Genomic DNA, 26,654 nt, shown 5'->3' with positions numbered 1-26,654 from the left:
CTGTCTTCATCACGGGGCTTAATGTCTGCTCATTCCTGCATTTACTCATTCCCTTTTTTTAGACCCTGGGCTTTGTCAAGGCCCTTCCCTGATTGGGTTGCTTTCTGATGTCCTTCCCTGGCTCTGTGCCTATAATACTGTATCATCTTTGAGGAGCAGGGGAAGGGCATCCAGCATAGCACATTTCCCTTCCCAGCTCTTCTTGGGCTGACGGTGGTTTCCAAAACTCTGCAAGGGCAAAAGTTTCCTTTGTATCCAGGCAGTGATGTCTAGGATCGAAGTGGATATGAGCGGATACTTACAGGCACTTGTGTCTGGCACAAAGATGTTCATAAGATATTGTTGAACCGATGTGTGAGTGAATAAATGAAAGAACAAAAGAGCAAATAAATGAACAGAGGATAAGTCAATGAATGCGTAAGAAATGGAAGCATGGATAGCAATTTGAATAGGTGAAACAATATGTGAGCAAATGATAGAATGAAATAATGAATAAATGATGCATGGATGACCACAGTTCAGTCAATGCTGCAGTGAACCGAGGCTGCTTTTCTGGCACGGCCAACCTGGCCTGGGCTAGTGCACACCATTCTCTTGCAATTCTCCTCAGAATCTTCATTAGGATAGCAATTTTCCACCCTATTGTTTCAAGTTTGGATTGTAAGATTGTTACCATTTGTAACTCTAAGCTGCATTAGGCACGGGCTCCTCTTGCTTGGTGCTTTTGATTTGTTCAGCTCAAACCTTGGTTGGGCCACTTTTCAGCTCTCCTTGCTGAAAACTGCTATCTACGGGGCTGAAAACAAAGGGGCAGGGGCTGGAGGGTTCAATGTGCAGCTGCCTAGCCCACATGTCTGACAGTGGGGGCCCCACAGCCTCTGTGGTTCTTGGAATGCCGTTGATAACCTGGCTGTTATGGGTGATGTTCCTTATCTGCCTTCCCACAGTTTGTGGTACTGCAGAGAGAAAGGGAGAGAGGAAAATTCACTGAACAGAGCAAAGTATCTCTCCCAGCTCCTATGGGCCAGGCACCTTGCTAGGCATTTCCCTACCACGACAGTCCTTGAACTCAACGTTGATCTTCCTTTGCAGAACTGCAGGCCCAGAGAGGTCAGACCATTTTCCCCAAGGTCAGACAGGGAGGCAGAGGCAGAGGCAGAATTAAAATCTTGGTCTTGGAGAGGTCAGAGCCATGAAATATCTGTTACAGGGGGCGACAGTTCTGTTTTTCCTGTGGTCTCTGGGCTGGATATGGGCCATATCTTTGGGGATGGGTTAGGTTAGTACAGGCTTAGGGCAAGGTTTCCTGGATCATCTTTGCTGCTTCTGGGAGTGAGAGGAGAGAGAAGTTGGTGCCCTGTGATAGGTCCATAGAGAGATGAAAGGGACCATGAATTTGGATGAGAAGAATGGGCTCTCTGTGGTCAGTAGCAGGTCAAAGACTGGGGCTCTGAGAGGGACCAGGGTGTGAAAGGGTGCTGAGAGTCAGCTAAGGGCCGGTGGAGGTGAGGCCAGTGTCCTGCCTTCAATATCAGGCAAGGTGCTACGGGCAGGCTGCTATTTATTCTTTCTCATTCCTGGTGAAATGCTTCTGTTCCTATGCCTGAAAGGCTCTTGGCTTCTGCGAGACAAGGGTCGATAGGCAGATTCTCCAGAAATGGGGACACAGGAAGCAGGTGATTGGGGAGCACTCTGCTGTGTCCCTGGGGGTGCATTTCCAAGGTTCCCAAGGTCAAGCAAAGTGGGGCACAGCCCAAAAAGCAGTCAGGGTTAAGGTCCTAAATATTCTCACCCAAGACTGAATGTCTCAGCAGGAAGAGGAATTACCAAATTCATTTATTAAGTGCCCATTGACACTTCTATTATAAAGAGTAATCATTTGTTTTTATTGAGATCTCTTCCCTTGATTAAAACCATTAGCACCAATGAGTAACCACAGATCAATCAACAAGCTTTTGTAGATGCCCCCAATTTGGTCCTCATTGCGGCATGAATACATCGATTATACCTCTTAAGCATCTCTCCCAGCTGCCCACTTATCTCCCCCTCTACAGCTGCCACTCCGGTCCAAGCTCCCTGCTCACCCGCCATTTCTCACCTAACCCAGTCCCATCCCTGCTGGGTTCTCCAACCCCCTGCCTGAGACTCCGCGTGCTTGTGGAACTAATACATTGGAGGCAGGAAGATGCAAGGACGGGAGCTTGTTGGGAGCTGCGCCTGAGGGGAGGAGGGAACTGGAGAGGTTTAAGCCATCAGTGGCAGCCAGGAGACTGGAGGCAGCAGCTGTGGGAGAATCTGGTGGGTAGAGCAGAGAGGACGTGGGGCCAGTTTGGATGGGGAGGAGGGAGAAGGGGATGTTTCTAGGCTGGCCTGCTAGCAGTGCCCATGGGGAGGGGAGGAGGTGTGGAGGATGTCCACTATGATGGTTCCTACCTGCTCCCACCTCAGAGGTTGCAGTGTAGGCGCCCTGCACTGGGAGGTCTCTCCCTGGGGAGGGAGAATCTGCCATGGGGAGCTCTTCCCTTCCTCTGTTAGCTCTGGGCCTCACGTCTCCCCCTCTGAGGCCATGGTGGATCTGAAGGCAGGGACTTCCCAGGACTTGTCAAGGTCCATTTACACTGAGGATGCCAAACACGTTTCTCTTTTACATTTTAATTTGGTTCCATGACTATCACAATAGTCCCCACTGTCTTGAATGTCCCAGATATGTCCTGAGATCAAACAGATTTCAAAGTCTTCCTTTCTGTCCTCTGGTCCCTCTCCACTACACCCCCTCCTTTCCCCCTTACACCGCCCTCAGGGGACTTGGGGTCCAGTAGAATCCCAACCTTCCCCTTACCTGCACTGATTTACTCTCTGACTTTGGGCAAGTCATTTACCCTCTCTGGCACTCAGCGAAAACAGAGCGGGCTTGGATTAGGAAGTAAGACAGACTTTCAGGACTTTCATTTGAGTGCCCTTGGATTCGTCTGGGAGAGGGAGACAGAGACAGAGACAGATGGTAGAGAAGTCCTTCAGTTCAAGGGGGCCCAAGTCCCCCTCACTGCCCACCGACCTCATGCCTGCAGGAGCCAGTGTGGTGGAAACGATAGCAGCTACATATGACATCCTGGAGGGAAATACAGAGACAGGGATTGAGAAAAAAGAGACCGAAAGAGGGAGAGGCAGAGAGAGATACTTAGGTAAGGAATAATAGAGCAGAGAGAGGGACGTGGGTGAAAGAGAAAAGAGTCTGATCACATTTTGTCCCCAAGACACTAACGCTGCGCCTCATTTTGGGACTTCTGAAAGCCCAGGATAGAAGAGAAGCCTGTTCTCCTTCCCAGAATATTTGAAGGAACTTGTGTGGGTCCTGTGGGGTGAGGTGCATTCTGAGAGACTAAGAGAAAAATTACCAGGTGTACTCACAACTGCAAAGAAAAGACCTCCCCCCCCCCTTCCCGAAACCAGCCAGGGCGTGCCTGGTTGTAGTCTGACATAAAGGCGGGAACCAATCAAGTTCTGCTGAGTGGTTTGAAATAAAGGCGGGAACCAATCAAGTTCTGCTGAGTGTTCAAATTTAAATGTCAACTGGGGCGCCTGGGTGGCTCAGTCGGTTGAGCCTCCGACTTCAACTCAGGTCATGATCTCAGGGTCCGTGAGTTCGAGCCCCACGTCGGGCTCTGGGCTGATGGCTCAGAGCCTGGAGCCTGCTTCCGATTCTGTGTCTCCCTCTCTCTCTGCCCTCCCCCATTCATGCTGTCTCTCTCTGTCTCAAAAATAAATAAACGTTAAAAAAAAAATTAAAAAAAAATTTTAAATGTCAACCAACAACAGCTCTGTAACCTCTAAAAAAAATCCCTAACTTGTTTGTGCCTGTCTATAAAAGAAGCTGTAAGATCCTTACTTAGGGCCTCTTAGCGTCACCGGCAATGAGTGCGTGGAGGACCGGGTTCGAACCTGCAATAAACGACCCTTGCCACTTGGCTTTGACTCTGGACTCTGGTGGTTTGTTTTTGGGGGGTCTCTCGAGTCGGGGCATATCAATTCCATAAGGAAAATCATTTCCATAGTGACGTGAGTCCGCCTCTACTTAGTGCGTATGGCAGGGAGCAACACCGTTTGTCCCTGGACACGACGCCTTCTGCTTTGCACTTGCTGCTAGCAGCTGAGAGTCCGCAGAACACAGCCTCCTGCTCTGACTCACGCATGCGTTTTGAGATGTCATTGCTCTGGAGGTGACTCAACAAACCCATTTTCTGAGGCCAAAATCAAGGCAGGACTTGGAAGTCTTAACAGACGCACAATTCATTAATTTCTTCATTGTCCTCCCCTCACTGCACAAATGGACCAAGCTTGGACCATTCGTCATACCAGTCGACATTCTCACTTACTCTGTTTTCCATTTGCACTCCGGGGTCCTTGCCAGTGAATAACTAGATCTTGGCATCACCAATCTCTGTCTTCTCCCAGGGGCCTTCATCTTTGCTGTGTGATTATTCTGTTTTAATTTTGAGGGTCTCGTGACTCCTGGAGGACAGCCTCCCACAGGGGTGATGGGGGCTGGGAAGCCAGCCAGCCTTCGGTGCCTGGGACGAGCTGCTCATTACTGCAGGTGCCCGTCTGTGCGCCCCCCTTGGGTGCCCTGCCCACACAGGCAGCTGAAGACGGCGCAGCTGTGCAGTTGCAGGAAGATGGCGATGGCTTTTTAATAGCTGGGGGCCCCCCTCATTCATCTGCACATGCTGAGTTTATTTTGCCATTTGTCAAATTCTGACTCTAGGGGACCTGGGTTTGGAGTGGTTTCGGGCTTCAAGATTGATGACCCGAGTGAATGACAGGTCCCCCTTCTCTTCTAAATAGATGGTGTGGCCAATAGGAAGCCCCATCGCCCGCTCATCTCTGAAAGGCCCATTTCTCCACTGCTGCTGAGGCCAGAGATAAAATATTTATTTGGGAGCTAACCAATATGCCACAGCGGCCTCCCTGCCTGTGCTAGACAGCAAACGAGCTCCGAAACGAGGAGGCAGCTTAATGGCTCAACCCGGGGAGGCAGCTTAATGGCTCAACCCGGGTCCTCGCTTTGCCAAAGGGAGGAACGAATGGAAAACAAGAAGATTCCAGTCCTCTGGAGACTGGGTATTCATTGGATGGAGATAGCTCTCTATGGAGGTATGCATTTCCTGTGGCTGCCTCAGATAGTCCTACAACACACTTGGGCTAGAGCAGGGAGCCAAAGGAACAGGGTGTTTGAGGGAAATAAAGCACCATTTTCTTAGGCAGGAGGGACACTTCATGGAATCTTGAATTCCCAGGAGTTGTGAAATCCTAAACCCAGTCCAAACCTCTAATCCTTGAATCCCCGCTAGAACATTTCTCCTTATATTGGAATGCTTAACGGCTATGGCGAAATCACGACTTCTCAAAGCAGATGATGCCCTGTTTGGAATAATCTGTCTGTTGAAAGCATTTTTTTTTTTTAAATGCTGAATTGACATCTGTCTCTCTCTGCAAGTTCTACCCACTGGATCAAGATTAGTTTAGGAAGCACACAGACCACATCCACTCCCTCTCCTTAATGGCTCTGGTAAAAAGAAAACCACAGGTCAAGGTGGAGTCACTTGCCCCCAGGACAGCAAACCAAGACTTAACTGCAGTTGTAACTACTCTAGGAGGGGAGTTTTCAGCCAGCCAATCTGAATTTTCTCATCAGTATGAATGAGGTAATCAGACACGGGCTTTCTCCATTTCCCCCCACCCAAAGGAAGATGAGGTAATCAGCAAGGTAAGACCCCCACTGCCTTTCCCAGTAAGGGAAGGTGACCTTGCCCTAAACAACCTTTTCTTTTCTTTTGTTAATAGCTCCTTGCCCATCCCCCTTCTTATAAAAACCTTCCATTTTGTGAAGCTCTGAAGCGCTCCTTTGCTTCCTAGGTAGGATGCTATCTGATTCATGAATCACTTAACAAAGTCAATTAGATCTTCAGATTTACTGGTTGAATTTTTTTAACAGCCTTCAGCAGAAAGAAAGTAACCACATTCTCTTTGAGACTTCTTTCCTCCAGGCTGTCTCCTCAGAGGGCTCTTTCATGCTGGGTGCTGGGGATACACAGAGAAATAAGTCTAGTGAGACTGAGGACAGGTACCTCAAAGGACACACTTTCAAATCCCTTTACCATGCTGGCATTTGAGGAGGGAGCCCGCGCATGGCTGGTTATTCCAACATTTCCACCCCTCTGCTCATTTCCTTCCTAACTCACCCCCAAGAAGAGAGGGTTGGCAGTTCAGGATTCAGGATGCTCATTGGGCCCTGTTTGACTTGTGGGTAAGGCCACTGTGGGTGAAAAGTTCATACCATAAATGCAAGTGTCATCTCCCCTTTGCAGCCTGGTCCCCAGGAAGTAAGGAGGCCAGGCAGGGCTGGACTACTCAGGATAGACTCAACCATACTTTGTTCTGCCTCTTCTGTGCTTACAACCAGGTCAGGCCTACTTTGTCAGGCCTACTCCACCCTCTTAGAATCAGAAGTTACTGGCATGTCTGTGTGTGTGTGTGTGTGTGTGTGTGTATTGTGGGGACCATTTGACTAACAAGAGAAATCCTATGTCAAGGGATTCCCTCCTATGCCAAGGGAATTACAGACTTGCTCAGCTTCCTTGCTTATCTTGTTATTCTTGTTTTGCAGTAACTCCCTAGTTGAGGGACTCTCAGGAGGGTACAACTCAGGAATTCCCAAGCCTCTGGCTTCACACCATATGGATAGTACCAAACTTCAGGTTAATCTTTGGTTTTCTTATACAGAAAGGTCTGTGACATCCAGACCTAAACTGAATATCTACCTTAGAAAATAAAAATGTAAAAAAGATGGCCATGAGGCACTTATGCCTTGCCTGCCAGAGGGGGATGGGGTAGCATTGCTGTATCTGTCGGTCTCTCTCCTCCTTGCCCTGCAGGGGAAGGGCAAAGATGGGTGATAAATGTGTACTGGGTCTCCTCCCTATCTTGGCTCTTGGTCTATGGGTAAAGATGAAAAGCAGCTCAGAGAGATTGAACTGGGTGTGCTCAAAAGAAGTAATGTCAAGAAGTACGCCCACTGAGGCTGGGGTTTTGTTCATCTGAGGGACGAATGATTTGTCCAACCTCATGCTATGGCACCACAAAAGGTGGTTGGCTCGGTCTCCTTCGGGTGCTTGGTGGAACGATCGTTAAAATAATGACAGCAGTTTCTAATGCCAGAAAAGGTGGAAGTGAGCAATGAGTAAGAATGAAAAAGCAGATAAAGACCACTAGAGAAATAATGGCATCCAAGTCTCTACATTCTTTATTGGAAGAAAATGTAGCAACATCTATCAAAATTAAAGACATGTCTACTCTTTGATCCATAAATTCCATTTTTAGGTTTTTTTCCTACAGATATACTGGTACAGGTAGGTAAAGATACATGAACATGGACATTAATTCTTGGCAATATGCAAGAAAAGAAGGAACTTACCTATCCATCAATGGGGGACTAGTTACACAACATAATCTGTCTTTATGAAAGACTATCACAGAACCTTGAAAAAGAATGAAGCTGATCTAATTGTGGTGATATGAAACTATCTTTGGGACATATTAAGAAAGAAACCTTACAGAACAGTGTGCTTCCATTTGTGCAAACTACAAAGGTCTATTCACAGACATATATGCTTGTATATGTTTAAACTATTTCTGGAAGGGTATATATAAGAATGGTAATACTGAGGGGCACCTGGGTGGCTCAGTCGGTTAAGCATCTGACTTTGGCTCAGATCACGATCTCATGGTTTGTGAGTTCGAGCCCTGGGTCGGGCTCTGTGCTGACAGCTCACAGCCTGGAGGCTGCTTCAGATTCTGTGTCTCCCTCTCTCTTTCTTCCCCTCTCCCACTCATGCTCTTTCTCTCTCTCACTCTCTCAAAAACAAACATTAAAAAAAAAGAATTGTAAAAAAAAAAAAGAATGGTAATACTGCTTTACTTTGGGTTGGGAATTGTGGTGAGGGAATAAAGAATGGAGAAGGAAGGAGGCTTGGTTTTCTTTGTATACAATTTTGCATTCATTTAAATTCATTATCATAAGCTTGTACTCTATTCTCAACAAAAAGAGTGTATAATAAAAAGGAAGCATATGCCTTCTGCACATCTGCCAAATGCTGAGCCTCTCATTGCCCCAGATATTTATTGAACACACATTGTTTGCAGCACACTGCGCTAGCCCAATTCAGGGAGGAAGTGGAAACGATGCTTTCGGAGAACGTACTGTCCAGGTGGGAAGCAAAATGTGTTGACGTACTTATGGTACAAGTCAGAGGGAAAATTTAATCTTCTCCAGGGAGCTGGAGAAGATTGTGTAGAGCTGGTGTGTAAGGTATTGGTAGTAAAATTTTGAGACCTGAAGATGGACGAACGGGACACGGCCGAGAGAGCAGCAGGAGCAAAAGATACAGAACAGGAAATGGACGACCATGTTGTGCCTGCTTGTCTGTTTGCTTTACCATCAGACATCCTTTCTTTGGGGTTATGGTATTATTTGTTTTCAGGAGTCTTTGTGAGAATGCAGACACTTGCTTTTGATTGAGGTATAAGAGAATAGATTTAGTGGGAATACCAATAAACCAGCTCCTACCCCTCCCCACCAAAATGACTGGATTTGTAGCATTCGCCAATTTCCGTGGTGTAACTCTTCCCACCATGGCTGCCTTCAAGCTACCCATACAATATGGAAGTTAGGAAGAGACACACATAATCCATTCTTTTTAAGTTTGACAGAGCTCGAGCCAACAAGTCACTGGAGACGTTAGGATCCCACAGTATCAGGGCCACCTGGGTGGCTCAGCCTGTTAAGCGTCTGACTTCGGCTGGGGTCATGATCTCATGGTCCGTGGGTGTGAGCCCCGTGTGGGGCTCTGTACTGACAGCTCAGAGTCCGGGGCCTGCTTTGGATTCTCTCTCTCTCTCTCTCTCTGCCCCTCCCCCACCCATACTCGATCTCTCTCTGTCTCACAAAAAGTATATCAGAGCTAAAAAGGACATCGAAGAAATTATTTTATTTATTTATTTATTTATCTATCTATGTATACATTTTTTAAAGTTTATTTTGAGAGAGAAAGAGAGACAGCATGTGTACATGTGTGCACAAGTGGGGGAGGGGCAGAGAGAGAGGGAGAGCGGGAATCCCAAGCAGCCTCCAGAGTCCCACTCGGGGCTTGATCCCACAAACGGAGAGATTATGATTTGAGCCAAAATCAAGAGTTGGAGGCTTAACTGACTGAGCCACCTGAGCCCCTGAGGAATTTTTTTTTAAGTTTATTCATTTATTTTGAGAGAGGGGGGTGGAGGGGCAGAGAGAGAGAGAGGGAGAGAGAGGGAATCCCAAGCAGACTCCATCCTGTCAGTGTCCCACATGGGGCTCAAACCCACAAATGGTGCGATTATGACCTGAGCCAAAATCAAGAGTCGGACCCTTAACTGACTGAGCCACCCGGGCACTTCCCGCCCTTTTAAATAAGTTTGCAGGCATTGCTGGAGAAAAATTTTAAATGAACCTTAGCCACACATGGGAAAATGAAGGTGTTTGCACAATGTCAGGGGAGGTAGCAGAGTTGGGACATTATCTTCTACCTTTTAGTTTAGTGAAATTTCTACTTCTCCTTGGGAATCACTAATACAATAGATGGAGCGTGGAACTGTGCTGTTTTGAGGGAACAAGAGTGTATAACGAAAGGCAGAGAAATTTCTCCTAGAGATCAGAGGTGGGTAGTGTTCTGGCATGTGTTTTGGTCAACAGGAGGGGTCTGTGTGCTGGGGGTTATATGCAAAGACTATTGCTGGGAAGAAGGGTCAGAGCCAGAAGAGATTTTGGGGGGAAGGCTTGGAAGACAAAATCCCCAATGGAACAGTTTTGTTCGGGACTGAATTTTCTTCCTGGGACAGGAACGTAATATGCTGACCTGGTGTACGGAAAAGAAAAAGTGGGCAAGTCCCATCCATGGCCTTAGGATCTATGTGCATGTGGGCAAGTTATTTCCCCTCTGCAGGGGTCAGAGGCTTCCTCCTTTAAGAGGGGCCAGGAAGTGGGGGTTAGGAGATGGTTTCCCAGGAGCCTTCCAGTGTGCCAGTCTCTGAGCCTGTGAATCAGTCACTCAGCGAAGAAGTCCCAACAACCATAATGTAAGAAGTGGGGGGAAGAGCTGGTAGAGCCTGCTGGGTTTAGTTACTTACACCCATTCTGGACAGACAGAAATCAGAAGCAATAGGAGGCAAAAGTGAGGTTTGTTTTTGAGTTTATGGCAGGTCCAGGGGAGGAGAAGATATATTAGGGAAAAACAAGACGGAGGTTCCTCTTGATCATGTCATACTTTAAAACGACAGGACAGCCCGTCCTGAAAGCTCTTCAGTGGGGACTCATTACTTTCAGGGTGAGGTCCAAATTCCTTTGCATGGGTATAGGGAGATCCATTTTATTCCCTTGCTTATCTTTTCAGTCTCCTCTCCTGAGTCCCCCAGTCTACCCCCCTGAATTGCCCAGGCGGTGCTCCAGGAGCACCTACTGCTAGCTAATGTGCTGCAGTTTGGTCCTCAGCCTTTGCACAGAACCCCTCCTGGAATGTTCTCCCCATCACATTTGCTGGGCAGACATCTACTCCTTCTTTGAAATCTTGTGCCAGCATTCCAGTGTCTTCCTTAATTCTTTTTTACGTGGCAGCCCTGCCTCCAGAGAGAGACAATCACTCCCTTCCCTGTCTGGCATCCATTCTGTGTGAATGCCATTTTAATGCATTGCATTCAAGTTTCTGTGTTTATCTCTCCTACTTCACTGTGAGCTCAGGAGGGCAGGGAACTCCTGTCTTGGCTCCTGAGGTTGAAACAATGACAACTGTTGGAGCTGGTGACTGACTCCCAAATGCTGATAAAGCCAAGAAGAGAGAAGGGGAATAAAGCTCGTCCTGTAACCCGCCCTAGAGTGCCACCAATGGAGACAGAGTCCAGTGGGCCAACCAGATGCAAAGACTTTTGCTGAAAACCAGATGGGAGTGCTAATCTACCCAGTCCCTCCAATTGTTTTTAGCCCCTAAGGGGAAATTAAGTGAAGCTCCCAGAGGGGTGGGCAAGAGGGTTGTAAAGATACTGTAGAGCAAGGTTAATGAAAGCCTTGTTCAAGGCAGCTCCATGCTGGGCTCCAATAACGTCATTCTCTCTGGAGGGGAAGATCCTTCCTCAGCTCCCATGAAACCCCATGCCACTGCTAAGAGCCAGAGTGGATGTTGTGGCATGTCCCCAGATCCTCTTTCAGCACTGAGGGATTCACTCCACCCACCTTCCTTCGCCTTCCGTGGATGCTGCTCTCCAGAGCATGCCCCATTAAACTTCTTGCATGCCCACCTCCAACCTGGAGTGTGCTTCCTGAGGAACTTATCCTAGTGGGTAGTATCAGCCTGCTGCTGGGGGCTGTTGAGATTAGCAGAGTGGTCAGAGTTGGTAGGTCTGGGTGATGATCTCTTGGGACAGGGGCAGGAACTGATATTACAAACAGAATGGTGACTCCATCAGAGCGACCAGGGGAGCCACAGTAAGGACTGGGGTCAACAGAGGTCATCAGAGTGGTGCTTAGCCTTGGTCCCTAAGCAGTGACCCACCATGGTAGTCTGGGACTTTAGCAGAACCAAGAATGTGGCAGTGGGAGTGGGTCACACTTCTGATATCACACTGGCAGGAGCTCTCAGGGTGCTTCTGTCTCACAGGGTGCTCTCAACCGTGGCTACACCTTCGACTCCCTTCAAAAATACTGATTCCAGGTCTAGAATTTGAGAGATTCTCAAGGCTTCGTTAACCTACAGTAAGGCATAAGCCCTTGCCTGTTGTAAAGAGTCAGTTTCTAGTGTGTGGCTCTTGTTGAGAACTACCAATATGGTAGAAAGATGATACACTCTTATATCAGACAGAGCAGGGTTTGAATCCTGGTCTTACTGGTGGTTGGGGAACTTTATCATGTAGCTAATTTTCTGAGCTTCCATTTTTTCATCTGTAAAATCCTGTAAATCATATATTTTATAGAAATGTTGATGGGGAAATATGCTAATAGTAATTGCAATGATGGTGATGGTAACCTTCGATCAGTGGGGCTATTCTCATGATCACTGTTATCACAATTTGTGTCCACACTTGGCCTTATACTCCTCCTCCAGGGTACAGCACCTTAGGGTAGACTTTCTTAGCTCTTGCCCTATTATGGGGGAGATCTGTCTCCTTATCCCAGTTGTAGCTATTTGCAGTCCAGCACACTGTAGCTACAGCAGCTAAGTGGAAACCCACTGCCTCTGCTGGGGTTGACCAGATGATCAAACGTTGGCATCCACGGTTGCATTTCTGCTTACGCCTAGAATAACACGTGCAGCAGTTCAGCCCTTCAAGACCATGTGCCTGCTGTGTGGAAAAGTAAGCAAGACGGGTGTTACTCATACCTAAGGGCAGCAATGAGGCCCAGGGATACTCAAATGATATCCCCAGAATTGCACCAGTTACTATGTGGCTTTGAACAAGTTCCTTTTTCCTCTCCATGTCTCAGTTTCTTGCTCTGAAAAATAGGAGTAGCTGATCCAGAAAACTTAACACTCCGCTCAGTTTGGTGCTGCTGGTTCTCCAAACATCCACCCTCCCCACCCCAAGCAAGATGCCTTGGGGGCTGATATCATGCCTGCCTTTTCCCACAGACTCCAATGTCAAAGTCAGGGCTCTGAGAGATGCCACTGTGCTGTAAGGGACCTGAGAGTCTGTTCTGGCTCTTGCCCACCCGAGATCCCTTCAGCCCCGCCCCCCAAGGGTTGTAAGTTTCCCCATTTCTCCTCCTGCCACCGAGAACTTTAAATAGCCTCCAGCACACTATGTGGGTGCCAGAAGTTTTAATTAAATAATGTCCAGCTGTCAGAAAAGCTGTTATAAACGGTCCTTTTGTCTGCACCACTGTCTGGGAAGCCAGGAAGGAGAGAAGCTAGTGGGTTATAAATACGAAGGCAGAAGTTCAGTGGGGACCCTGGGGGGCAACAGCTTTTAGGCACCCTGAAAACCACTGAAGGGATTTATTTATTTTTAATATGTGATTAGTCCATGGAAGGGCTCTTAGCCCTGGCTCCGTGACTGCATGTGCATAAGGGATAACCTGAAAAGGACTGGGCAAACCGGGGTCCTTGTGAAGAGCTGTCTCTCCCAGGCTGCAATCAGTATCCCCTTTTACAATCCAGGTGGGAAAGTAGAGGGCAGGGTGGGTGCTGGCAATTCAGAGACAGTTCTCAGATGAACTTTCGTGATCACTTCCCTCTTCCCCTCCCTTTTTTTGGTCCCTCCTTCCTCTCTTTCAACACATACTCTTGAATCTCTATGACGTTTGAGAGTTCTCTCTAACAAAGAGGAATATATACATACTTGTGGAGTATGCATTAAGTGCTAGGTATTTTATGTATATTACTCTATTTAATTATTACTCCACCCAGAAGATAACTATTATAAAGACTGATATTGTAGATGAAGAAACTGAGGCTTGTTGAGATTAAACAACTTGCCCGGGTCACATAGCCAGTAATGAAAGGGCTGGGGACTAGAACTCCATTAGGCTGCAGACAATATCTTTTGTGTATTGTCTTGCTGTGGTGCTGCTGCAAAGGTACCTGGCACAGATAGAACTGGAGAAATATTTACAAAAGGAGGAAAGGAAGGGAGGGAAGGGGGAAGGAGGGTAGCAACTCCATTCTGTCACTCACCAGAGCCAACAACCTTTCCATCATGACACATTGTCTCTGGAGAGCACAGGCAGGCAGGTAGAAACAAGTTAAAATGTATAAAACAGTTGAGGGAAAGGCGTTGCTAAAAGGTGCATAAAAACAACATGATTAGGAAGCAGAAAGTTGGTTTCAAGAGTCATAGAGGAGGTGGAGCTAAAATGCTATGGGTAGTCGGAAGAGGGAGGTATGACTTCCAGCTACAGGAATGGGGGACTTCATGGAGGAGGCTGAATTTGTGCCTTGAAGGATGAGTGGGATTTGGACATTGAGAGATGAATGGCAGGTAGGCTCATCAGACAGAAGAGATGAGGAAGAATCATGAGTAGCCTATCAAGGAAGAGATGGACCCATGGTCAGTGCATCTGGGAACCACCGGATTGGAACCTGAGCTTCATGGTGTCCTGGTGAGGTGCCTGGGACTAATCTGGCAATGCCATGGGTGAGGGAGAGGTGGCCAGGGCTAAGGCAGCCCAGGCTGAGTGAGCCTGAGTCTGTGAGTACATGTGTGCATGTGTATACGCATGTATATGCCACGGGGGTGGTTGGTACTTTTGCCTGAGCTTAGGTGCCATTAGATGCAAGTGGAAATTTGTCTGTTTCTTTGGTGGATCTGTCATGTACAGGTCTGCCATTAACCTCTGTCTGGGCATTCACAGAGATCTGAATTTGGGTTCTGCAACCAGCAGAAATGGTATGGAATGACTCCCAGGATGGGCATATTCTGGTGGGTAGAGGACTTAGGCCCTAGCCTGCCCCTAGGAGACAGGGTCAGGTATGGCACCACAATGGTGGTTTTGGGGGTAAGAGGGTTTAGCACAGGGACTTGGGAGCTGGAGGGAGCTAGTCAGGGATAAGGGCTCTGACTTCACTTTTCTTCATCTGTCCCCACTATCCTGCAACCTGCCACCAGCATAGACAGGCTGGCCTAGGGCCGAGGGGCAGTGAAGTCTTCTCAAGGCTATTATTGAGCTGTCCCTCTCTTCTGCCAGACATTCTCTGAGAGTGATAGGAACACAGGTCACAGGAACAAACAGTTCATTGATTTGGGGGAATCATTAAATAATGGTAGCCAGTGCCCTTCACCTATGTGGACAGGCCTGGCAGCATCCCCAAAGGCCAAATGGAAACTCCTAGGGCTGTTTCAAGAGGCATGGATGCTCAAAATGAGAAAAGCTGAGGCGGAGAGACTCAGGGTTACCTTGATGAGAGCCCTCCCCAGCACAAGACAAGAGCCCAGCCAAAGACAGCTGTCACTTTTGGGTGGAGAAGTCATCCCTTGATGGCCACAGAAGCCTGGCTCTTCCATTGACGGGGAGCCCTTGATTCCAGCTTTAGAGCAGGTGGTGTAGATAATTCTCCACGGGATGGGATTCAAGGGACATGGGTGGAGGATTCTAGTGACACTAGATATGAAGCAGGGATTCTGAATTTAACATATCTGCCATCAAGCCCAGGCAGGTATCCCGGGTGGCCTTGGGCATGTCTCTAAATGTTTCTGGGCCTTGATTTTATACTTACAAACATTCATTCAGCAAGCACCTTGGGAGCACCTACTGTATGCGAAGTGCAGTGTTAGGTACTGGGGAGCAGAGAGCAGAGAAAAGTAAATGATCTCTGCCCCCATGGCACTCCCAGTTTAGTGGAAATAAACAAGTAGTCACACAAATAAGTGCATTATAATGCATCACAATAAATTCTCTGAGGCAAAGGTAGTGTGGGTCCCATGGGAGAACCCACTGGGTTGGCCTAGGAACTGATACCTGAAGGGTAAGTACAAGTTATCCGAGTCAGACTTGGAGGAAGAGCTTGTGCAAAGGCCCTGAGGAGCAGAACATAGTAATATGTTTTAGGAGCTGAAGTTAAACCTGTGTGGCCCAATTGCAGTGAGCAAGGGGCAAAGCAGAATGACATGAGGCTGGGGGTGGAGGGCAAGAGACGGGCTGATCACACAGGAGCCCTTCAACCATGAGAAAGATTGTGGACTTCACCCCATGATTGTTGGGAGGTCACTGCTCAAATCTGAACAGGAGTGTGATGATTAGATTCACATGCTAAAAATAAAATAAACAATCAGAGATGGAAAAAAACCAACAAAACCACAAAATACTTGGACCTCCCTGCAGGGGAAAAAAGAGATTTGAACAAGTATTTTCATGTTATAGCATTTACCCCCATGGGAATAATCTACTAGCAGAACAAAGAATTATGTACAAAAATATTCATTATAGTTAAAAAGACCAAAACCACTCTGGCTGTTGTGTGAAGAGAATAAACACTAATAAGTCTCTTGTGTTTACTTTGAGCTAAGAAAGACAGAGGCAGGGCCTCAGCCCCAGTGGGACCAGAAGCAATGATTCTCAACCTTGGCTGTACTTTAGAGACACCTGCTATGATAGCCAGCTTCCAAACCCCCCACCCCCCAAAAGCCTTACCCTCCTGGTATACATGTCCCTAGGTAGACCCTCCCACAACAAATAGGACTATCCTGTTCAATGTAACCCAAGAGGGTATGTGGAGACAATGGAGTGTGAATTCCAAGGCCAGGCCAAGACAAAAGACATGGTGGCTTCTGTCTTGCTCCCACCTTCTTACATCCCTTGCTCTGGGGAAAGCCAGCTGCCTGTGGTAAGGATGACCAAACAACCCTATAGAGAGATCCATGTGGCAAGTTACTGAGGCCTCCAGTCAATAGCCATGTAGAAGAGCCATCTTGGAATCAGGCCCTCCAGCCCCATCTAATATCTTGACTATAACCTCATGAAGGACCCTAAGCCAGAACCACTAAGCCACTCCTAGATTCCTGACACACAGAAAGTATAAGAGGATGCCTATCTATTGCTTTAAGTCATAAAGTGATCTGCTGTGTAGCATTAGGCAATCGGTGTTCCTAGGGAGCTTTAAAAAATATTGATGCTCAAGCCCCATCCCCAGAGATTCTGATTCTTTTGATCTAGGGTAAATTCCAGGCATTGGTGTGTCTAAAAGCCCTCAGATGACTCTAATGTACAACCAAGATTGAGAACCACTGATGAGTGTAGTGGGTAGGTCAACCAAGAAAGCTTAAGCATGGTATTGCCTCAATTTCCAGAGCTAGAACTCAGTTTATGTTGAGGGTTCTATCCTGGGGGAAGGAAAAAGCCCAGTTTGTGGATTACAGCCCTGGGTCATTGCGCGCTTACAGTCAGGTTGCCTTAGTGTCCACGGCTTCTGACCAGAGGATACCTAAATTTCCCTGAGGATACAGGCCTATAGAAAGGAAATTAGTGGCTTTAGCTGAAGGGAGAAGAGAAGTCCAGCACCAGGCAGATAAATCCACCTTCTACAGACCACAGCTTTGACCCATAAACCCTCTCTGCAGTCCTACACCTTCAGGATGAAGGTGTACAGGATGCTCAGTGTTCCAGTGATGGACAACTCTCCTGATTCCTCCCACCTGCCATTGTGTTTTCTGCCCAGACCCTGTTCATGCCCCTGAATATGCTCTTTGAAAACTTTATGAGCAATGATGACAGCTGACTCTGAAAACCTTTGTGCATCTTCAAGTTTCCATGGTTAACGGGACATTGTTCCCGTCTCTGAATAATAAGTCAGGGGGCCCGATGGTCTCTTTGCTCTCCTTCGTGTTACTTGCCTGATGAAACTTGCAATAAAGTAATTAAAATGATTGTAAAGGGAGCCCTAGGAGATGAAAGATGCTGATGAGACAGTCAGATGCTGTGAGCTCACCCAGCTATCTCAACACTGCACACCAGGGGTGACTGGGCTACTCTCCTGCAATTCTCCTAAGAATGGGCACTGGTACCAGCTGCATCCCTGTGATACCTAAGATGCTCAGAAGTACTGATAGATTTTTTGAGCACCTGGAGCATGGTAGGTGTAGGAGATACAGAATGTAGTAAGATCCTTTTCTTCTTTTTAAGGAGATCTTAGCTTGGCAGAAACAAATAAGGGAAGAGATAATAGAATGTGATGAGTACCACTCTCAGGGACCTGTGGAAGCCCAGAGAAGGCACTTCACTTGGCCCAAGAAGTCTCTGGACAAGGTCAGATCTTAGGTGTTTTATTGCCTGGGTAAAGATGGTAGGAAGTCAGTACAAGAGGAATGGCAGGTACAACGTACAGGTGTAGGAGCTTGAGGCTCTTCAGGGAATTGCAAGCATCTCCTTGCAGGTCTAAATGCTTTCCTGGGACCTACAGCTTAGGGGGGCAGCCCAAAGGCAGCTGGCAAGCAGCACTTCTTTAGGCTGAGTACCAGGCTGTATATAGAAGGCATCCAGCAGGCAGAATTCACCATTTCCCATCACCCCACCCTGCTACATTCCCAGATCCTACTCTTGCTTTTCATCAACCATGGATGACCCTCCCCTTCACTGCCCCGGCCAAATGTTTGTTTCAGCCCCACCTGCAGAACCAGCACTTTGATCTGCTTTGTCCTCTGTTGCCTGATACACCAAACCCCTGGCTACTGGCCTGTGCATTCCTCCTGTCTCCTGCCTACATCTTGTTGAAATTGGCTTCCATGTGATCAACCTTTCTGACTCTCAGATGGAACTCAATGCCTTCTCTTAGGAGCTGTGTCCATAGGCAGCCTTAGAATTTGTAAGTGTTCTTCCTGGAACCAGGAGCTGGACAGGGGAGGCCTGGGAAGGGAGAAACCCAAATGCCTGAGGGGATTCCAGGAAACACACGTGGAAGGAAAACCCTGGGTAAGAAGGTAAGGGGGTCCTGGGTATTTCCTACTTCCTGTCATTGGCCCTAGAACAGGAGTCAGAGTGTAGGCATGTTCTGTGGATATAGAGCTAGGAAGATTGTGTAAATAGGTCACCTGGTCAGTGAAACAATGAAGGGTGCTGGGGCATAGCAAACAGGAGAGCCCACACCCATCTAATGGGGGATGCTGCTACTTAGTTCCGCTGTTCCCCATTCCACATGGGAAAGCAGGTGCAGTGTAACTAGGCATAGGAATTTCTCAAGATAAACCCCAAATATGGATTTTAATGGAAAATAGTAGGCCGTTAATTCAAATAAAAGCAAACAAAAAACACCTGTACATAGAAAAGAAGGCAGCATGGTTTTCGAATTTCAGCAATTCCCCCACAGAAAGATGGGCCACTAGAGACCAAACCCTCCAAAGCTACAGACGTTGACAGCAAAGCAGGTGATGAGGTACCCCCAAGAAGCCTAACACACGAGCAGGTGGGGACAAATCATTAACAACCCTAAGCCCTGCAAGGTCTCAGCATCTATGTAGCAGGAAGCAGAAGGAGTGGTCAGGTGTTTGCTGGACCTGAGAAAAGAACAATACACAAATGGCCAACTGAGACTCACTGGAAAGTTCTATGGAGGCAGAAGAGTTTCATAGTGATGGGGAGGAAGGGGGAGAGACACATTTTTAATTGCTGCAAGGATGGCTGCCAAAGAGGTCCAGTAATCCCACTCCCTTTTAGGGTCTGGGAGGAGGTGACTTGTGTCCCACCGGAGTTCCAGGACTGTCTGCTGTGCTGGCTCAAGTCTGCCATATTAATAAAGAGACAGGGAAGGTTGGCACCACCATCCCTAATACACACTCACGTCCTTACCACCCGGCTCCCACGACTCCTCTCGGTGGGCCCTTGCCCTGTCTCGCTTGCCCAGCCTTTGCCAAAAGGAAGTGGGGCAGCCAGTGCCTCAGAACAGAGGGGAAGGGAAAGCCAGCCAATTGTATAGCAGCCGGCTGTGCTACTCCCCATGACAGGCACCTTAACATCAGCCTCCACAAGTTTCCCCTGGATCCTAAAAGAAGGAAAAATTGGGTTCTCCCACTTAGGCGCAACAATTTTGTGCCAGGAAAACACACCTTTCTTTGTTCAAAGCACTTTGAAGCCTCCTGTTTAGACTTAACAGGACAAACTTGGCCACTTAAAATGGATGCCGTTCCAACCGTTTTTGATTGGTGTAGCCACTGAAAGTCTGTGAAACTCAAATCAAGGAGTCTTTTGAAGGAAAACAACACTTGTGCTCCAACAGGACCTCCTTGTTTAAGATCAAACATTAGAAATCAGCAAGTACTACTTGAACGCAGTTATGCTTTTAGAAATCTTTTGAAGGCAAAAAAAAAAAAAGGATAATTACACTGGAAAAAGAAATAGCAAGCTTAAGAAAGACGACGAAAACTTGCTTACAAAAAGAACGCAGAGCAACACGAAGACGGATCAAAGTCACGTGCTTGATGGAGACTCTGGAAGCAAAGAACGAATTAGCCCAGGACATAGCAGAATGCATTTTACCAACTGCCTTAAGTGGTTTTCCTCTGGAAGATTTCGAGATTCCTGGACAAGATCAATAAGATAATTACCAAACATTACCAATTCTGTAAAACAGACCAAGAGGAACTTCATTTAAAATTAGCCTACATAGGGGCACCTGTGTGGCTCAGTTGGTTGAGCATCCGACTTCGGCTCAGGTCATGATCTCAAGGTCAGTGACTTCAAGCCCCGTGTCAATCTCTGTGCTGACAGCTCAGAGTCTGGTGTCTGCTTCAGATTCTGTCTGTCTGTTTCTCTCTCTCTCTCTCTCTCTCTCTTTCTCTCTTAAAAATAAATAAACATTAAAAAATGCTTTTAAAGGACTATGATAATGTGTTTCATTTACATTAAAAATTTTTTTGTACAAATGTTGGGAGAGTACATTCTATGATAAGTAGGAGTTAACTAACATTAAATATGAGTTAAAGAAAGAAAAGAAACTAGAAGGTCTGCCCAGTCGACTAGTGGGTGAATGCAAGGGGTCTGTGACAAGGTCTGAAGGGATGGAGCATTCTAGACTCTATGACTGTTCAAAACTGACTGGCCAGGGATCCCCAATGCTCATACTGATGAGAAACTGCTGGGTATGGGATAAGAATTGAGTGGAATAGGGATAATAGTATAAAAAGAAAGAGTCCATATAAAAATGGGGTGGGGCCGTAGAGCCAGGACATCTCAGAAGGCGAGCTGCCATGTTTTTAAATACTACACAAACACAACCAAAGAGGGAGCCTTGTGGAGTTAGAAGGCTACCCTGAACGAGGACCTCCTTCACAAGGTTCAGGAACATTGCATTTACATAAAAAGCAAACATAAAAATGTCAAGGGTGAAACCCACACAGAATTATTATTAGAACAAAGAGACTAAGGAAGAGAATAACATCTTTATAGACGGCGAAAGTGTGCCAGAGAGAGGTACCTACAAAATAAATCAAAACTGTAAACTATTTCTTCAAAATGAGCTAAAAGAGATTAAGGAAATGACATCATCACCCACATGAATGAGAATAATAATAATCATAACCTCAGAGATTACCTGACAAATCACAGAAAGGAACTGGAAGAACAAAGTTGTTTCAGAAAGGAAGACCCAAAGTAGAGGGAACGTGAGAGTGAATAGATATAATAAATAATGCCTTATAGATAACAGAAGGTAAATAGGAAGAAATTCATAAGACTCAAAAGAAGGCAGAAAAAAAGAGAAGATAAAAGGAATTTGAGAGAAAATGAAAATACTAAAAGATGCCTGGAATATTTTGTATGTGGCAACTGTGGTCCTGGAAAAAGAAAACCAAAGCAAGGGGGATAGAGCAAATACTAGAAATGATAACTTAAGGAAACTTTCCCAAAATAATAACAATAATTAAAGATCTGACCCTACACATTGAAAGAACACACGCACACAGTGTACCTGAAAAACTGAGGCCAAATGATTGATAGCAAGATGTCTTGGTAAAATCGCTTCACGTGAAGAAGAAAATAAAAAAAGGCAGAAGAAAATTATTCAGGCATCTAGCCAAAAGCCAGGAAATGGCTTATAAGGGAAAGAAAAATCAGGTTATCAGACTTTCTGACAATAATGCTTTATGTTAGAAGAAAATGAAGTGACCTTTTTACCGTACCTAAGGAAAGCAAATATAATTCAGGAGTTTTATATCCAGAAAAACTGGCTTTTGTGTACAAAGGGCACAGGTAACTATTATCTGCATGTAAGAACTAAGGAATTTTATTCCTAAGAGCTCTTCCCGAGGGATTTACTAGATAATAAGCTTCACATAAGCAAAACAATCAAAGAGACATTGATATATATGATACGCTAGTATAAAAGTAGGTTTGAAGGAGGGCCAAAAGGCAGAGGGCATAGTCTGCAAGGCTATATGATTTGAAAATACAGGTACAATACAATTACACAAGTTCAGGAGACAAGGAGGGGGACGATGCATATATTTTTTCTAATTGTTTTCAGTAATCATATTTGGACAGTAGCATTTGTATTGTTTTTCTGAGACTGTTGAGTGGGTAATATGAGGTAAAGCAAATGATGAATCACAATTAATCATTGAATCACAATTAGTCATTCTAACCTTATTATCTCCTGCATCCTCAAGAAACCAGGAGGCTCAGTTTGGCAGAAAGGAGATACAGATGCAAATATATACACTTTATTTATAAATGTGTAAGCATGATTATGAACACAAATATTTAAATATATGTGATAGGTTTTAATCCATTTCAATATGCTTACTGAGGTTCAGATAGACTCATATTTTGTCAGTGGGAGCTGTTTATATATATATATATATATAATTGGTCAGCTTGGGAAGATAATAGGGAACAGTTCATTATCTTGAAATCGGGTGAAGAAAGAGAACGGGGGCTCCTGGGTGGCTCAGTCTATTAAGTGTCCAACCCTTGGTTTCAGCTCAAATCAAGATCTCATGGTTTGAGGGTTTGAGCCCTGTGTTGGGGTCTGTGCCAACAGCTTGGAGCCTACTTGGGATTCTCTCTCTGCCCTCTACCATCCCCTTCTCTTTCAAAAATAAGTGAATGAACATTAACAAAAAAAGAAAGAGAATGGATCAAGCATTTATTCTGCTTTTCTTATAGGGAAAGTGTCTCTTTATAGAAGTCTTTGAAATAATAAATGGAAAAGAAGTGATTACATTAGAATGTCATTGTAAACTCTAACAAATGATGAACTTTAAGCATTGAATACCAGTGGCTGGAAGCATCATGAAAGGAAAAAAGACATCCGTTGCCTCCTGACGTACCACTTGTGGTCTGGCCAAAGGGGTCAAACCTGAGTGTGGTTGGGCCTCTGGACCCAGTTACCCTTTTGCAGGAAATGCAGGGGACAGTGGAGCGGGTTGAACTGTCTCACGAGTGAGCAGTGGGCAAACCCTAGACAGGATACATTGTGTGAACCATGAAGGGTTGGAGAGCAACCTGTAGTGCCTTAAACAGGCAAGACTAGACTCTGGTCACTAGTGACTCTGGTCACTCTGGTCACTTGGGGGATAAAACTATAGGGAAAACATAAAGGATGGTTTACTATAAAAGTCAGAGTATAATTCCTTTGGGGTGCAGGGGAGAGGTTGGTGACTGGAAAGAGACACGTGGAAGGGACTGCTGGGGTCACTGGTGAAGTGCTATTTCTTCACCTGCGTGATGGTTATGAGGGTCTTATCACAATATTGTAATATTTTCTTCAAGCTATAAATTTATTTTGTGTGTTTTTTTGTATTAGTTTTATTTTAAATAAAAAGGATGGGTTTTTTTTTTGGTTTTGTTTTAAAGTGTATTTATTTATTTTGAGAGAGACAGAGACAGCAGGAGTGGGGGGAGGTGCAGGGAGAGAGGGAGACGGAGTACCCCGAGCAGGCTCTGCCCTATCCGTGCAGAGCCTGATGTGGGCTCGATCCCATGAAACTGTGAGATCATGACCTGAGCTGAAACCAAGAGTGGACGCTTAATTGACTGAGCCACCCAGGCTCCCCCAAAAGGTTTGCGCTTTAATTTACATATCAGTTTTTTAAAATTTTTTAAACGTTTCTTTATTTTTGAGAGAGAGAGAGGCAGAGAGCCAGTGGGGGACGAACAGAGAGGGAGAGAAAGACATGAAATTCGGAAGCAGGCTCCAGGCTCTGAGCTGTCAGCACAGAGCCCGAGGTGGGACTCCAACTCACAAACCGCAAGATCATGACCTGAGTGGAAGTTGGAAGCTTAACCCACTGAACCACCCAGGTGCCCCTTAATTTACGTAAGTATGTAGGACAAAGGTAACATATCTACTGGACCCCTTTGGTCCCTAAGACCTCCTTATTCCAATTCTGCCTGGGAGGACACTGGGTACTGGTTCTAACATGGATCCCCAACTTCATATTCCCCTGCCTTTTAGACATTTAAAGAGATTATCCAGAGAACACGTAGAAGTCACGAGAGTAAACTTACTATGGGCTTTTATTAGGCAGCCAAGAATGATCTGAATAATAAAATAAAACTTGGCTCTAAGTAGAGGGCTCCTTGCATTTGACATTTTTTACTTTATTCTAACCAGGAGCTCTCAGGGACAGTTCCAGAAAATGTCATGAGAAATGTATATTTATAATGGTGGCTCAATATTGTTAGGTGAATTCTACCTTAACATCCAATATGCAAAATTTCATGGTAATTGTGATATTTCCATCACAATGTATATTTCCATCACAATCAGGATTCTTCCCTTTAAAGATGGGTTTGGCTTCAAGATTCCTTTAAATGGCAGCTGGCAGGACAAGGTATGCATTTGTTTACAGAACCGTAATTGCTTAACAGTGTGGAGGGAGGTACAGGCTGTTCAATAATTGTGCCAGCTCGTGACAAAACAAGGCCTTTACACAGAGGGGACCCATGGTTGGGAGGGCCAAGATGTATATAACAATGCAAAGAATTAGGGAATGTCCTTCATTCCTACTCAGGACAAACCCCCAACTTTTCTCCTTCATTAGCTTGGGTCTTCACACAGTAGGACAGAACTACTCTGCTAAGAAAATCAGTGCGTTCAGGATTTCTGAATCATTTTGTTAAGCACATTTCTAATTGTTCAAATTAGTCATAAAGGCTGTTTTTGCTATTTTGGGGCTCTTGAGCATCTGAGTTCCCTTCCTATGTTTGGAGACTTCTCTGTGGTATGAATTTTAGTGAGAAGAAGAGACTATCTTTCACTGTAACAGCTGAAAAGGCCAATTACTCATCTTCCCTGTCTCCTCTGTGGCTAGGAGGCAGGCACGTGACTTGAGTTCAGCCAATCACAAACATTCACTCCAGACTTTGTGGCCAAGAAACAATGATGGCAGCGAATTCTGGAAGCAGTAGTGAGGGGTGCAGTGGCATCCTGTTTCTACGGACGGGGTGGCTGACTCATTTGTGCGAACTTCAGTGTTTTGGGTTCCATGGTGGCAGAAGCAGTGTTTTTCACTGGTCTCATTCTAGGGTGTGGGCTATATTGCACAGTCTACCTGTGTTCCTGCTTATTTTCCGAGGATTATTCTAATCTACAGTCTTCCTGGCAATTCTTTGAGCACCCCAATATCTTTCAACAAAGGTCTTCTCTATTTAAATCATCTGGAATCTTTTTTTTTTTTTTGTAACTTTCAATTTAGAAATCTGGCTGATAACATGGTTTGAGGCAATGCTATGATAAGTCACTTGGCATGAAAGATGATAAGACCTCACAGAAGGCAGATAAACTGATCTTTATGAGAAAGAGGAATATATATATTTGGGGGTATTGAAGAAGGAGTGGAGAGAAGGACAGAAAGAAGAAGAGAGGGTAGGGAGTTGAAACAAGATAAGGTGAAGGACCTGTGAATATTCCCTGAAATGGCTTAAGAGGATGTTAAGAAAATCTAATGTTCCATGTAAAGTTGCTTTAAGTGCTCTAGTATAAATTACTTCCCTCTTCCTCAGCTCCATAAGTGTCTAGAATAAAGAGCCAGAGGAGCACAGGAGAATTTAAGTCCTTTGGATGTTTTCAAACATTTTCAGGAGGGAATGCTACAGAGTGATGAGAGGGTTCAAGAGGTTACAAGATCCTGGGTGGCCTCAGGATCTACTTAGGAGTAGTGGAGGAAGCATTACTGCTCCTTCCAGTGAAGAAGACAACGAACTTGAGACACGGGCATGTGGATGGGAGTCAAGGGTAAGAAATGTTGGAGACATTTCTTGAAGACAAGAAATGAGGCTATACACAACTGGGGAAAGAAGATACAAAGCAGGGCAATTGGATTCTAATGGGTTTTAGTCCTTTCATTTTTAATTAGATATTTCCAGGTATAATTTACATACCATAAAACTCACGCCTTGTAGAAGTGCAAGTCAATGACTTTTGAGTTGTGCAACCATCATCATGAACCAGCTTTAGATTTCTTTTGTGCCCTTTTACTGCCAGTCCACATTCCCATTCCCGGCCCTAAGCAAATGCTGATCTACCTCTGCCTCTATAAATCTGCCTTTTCTGGAAATCCCATACAAACAGAATCATATAAGATGCAGTCTTGGATATGGCTTCTTTCACTTAGCATCATGATTTTGAGGTTCTTCTTTTACACAGCATGTCTTAGCAGTTTGCTCTGTTTTATTGCTGGATAATACTCTATTGCATGTGTATCACATTTTGTTGACCCATTCAACAGTTAATAAACAACTGGATTGCTTCCACATTTTAGCTATGATGAGTAAGGCCACTCTAAACATTTGGATACAAGTCTTCATGTTTTCATTTCTCTTGGGTAGATACCTAATTGCTGGATCACATGGTAACTGTATCTTTAACCTTTTGTAGAATTGCCAAATTGTTTTTTTTTAATTTTTTTTGACATTTATTCATTTTTGAAAGACAGAGAGAGACACGGTGCGAACAAGGGAGGGGCAGAGAGAGAGGGAGACACAGAATCCAAAGCAGGCTCCAAGCTCTGTGCTGATAGCACGAAGACACGGGGCTCGAACCCACAAACCGTGAGATCATGACCTGAGCCTAAGTCAGACTCTCAACTGACTGAGCCACCCAGGTGCCCTTGCCAAATTGTTTTTTAAAGTGGCTGTACTTTATATTTCCACC

The 26,654-nt window shown here is 45.6% G+C and overlaps 1 pseudogene; it reads left to right on the top strand.

Moving 5' to 3' along the window:
- Window positions 1-20,127, top strand: part of LOC125926139 (THAP domain-containing protein 2-like) — a 29,832-nt pseudogene extending 9,705 nt beyond the window's left edge.
- Window positions 20,128-26,654: the final 6,527 nt, after the last annotated feature.

This window comes from Panthera uncia, chromosome E1 (genome assembly GCF_023721935.1).
Source record: "Panthera uncia isolate 11264 chromosome E1, Puncia_PCG_1.0, whole genome shotgun sequence".
Lineage (NCBI taxonomy): Eukaryota > Metazoa > Chordata > Mammalia > Carnivora > Felidae > Panthera > Panthera uncia.
The sequence above is the reverse complement of the archived record's forward strand: the minus strand, read 5'-3'. Positions and strand labels throughout refer to the sequence as shown.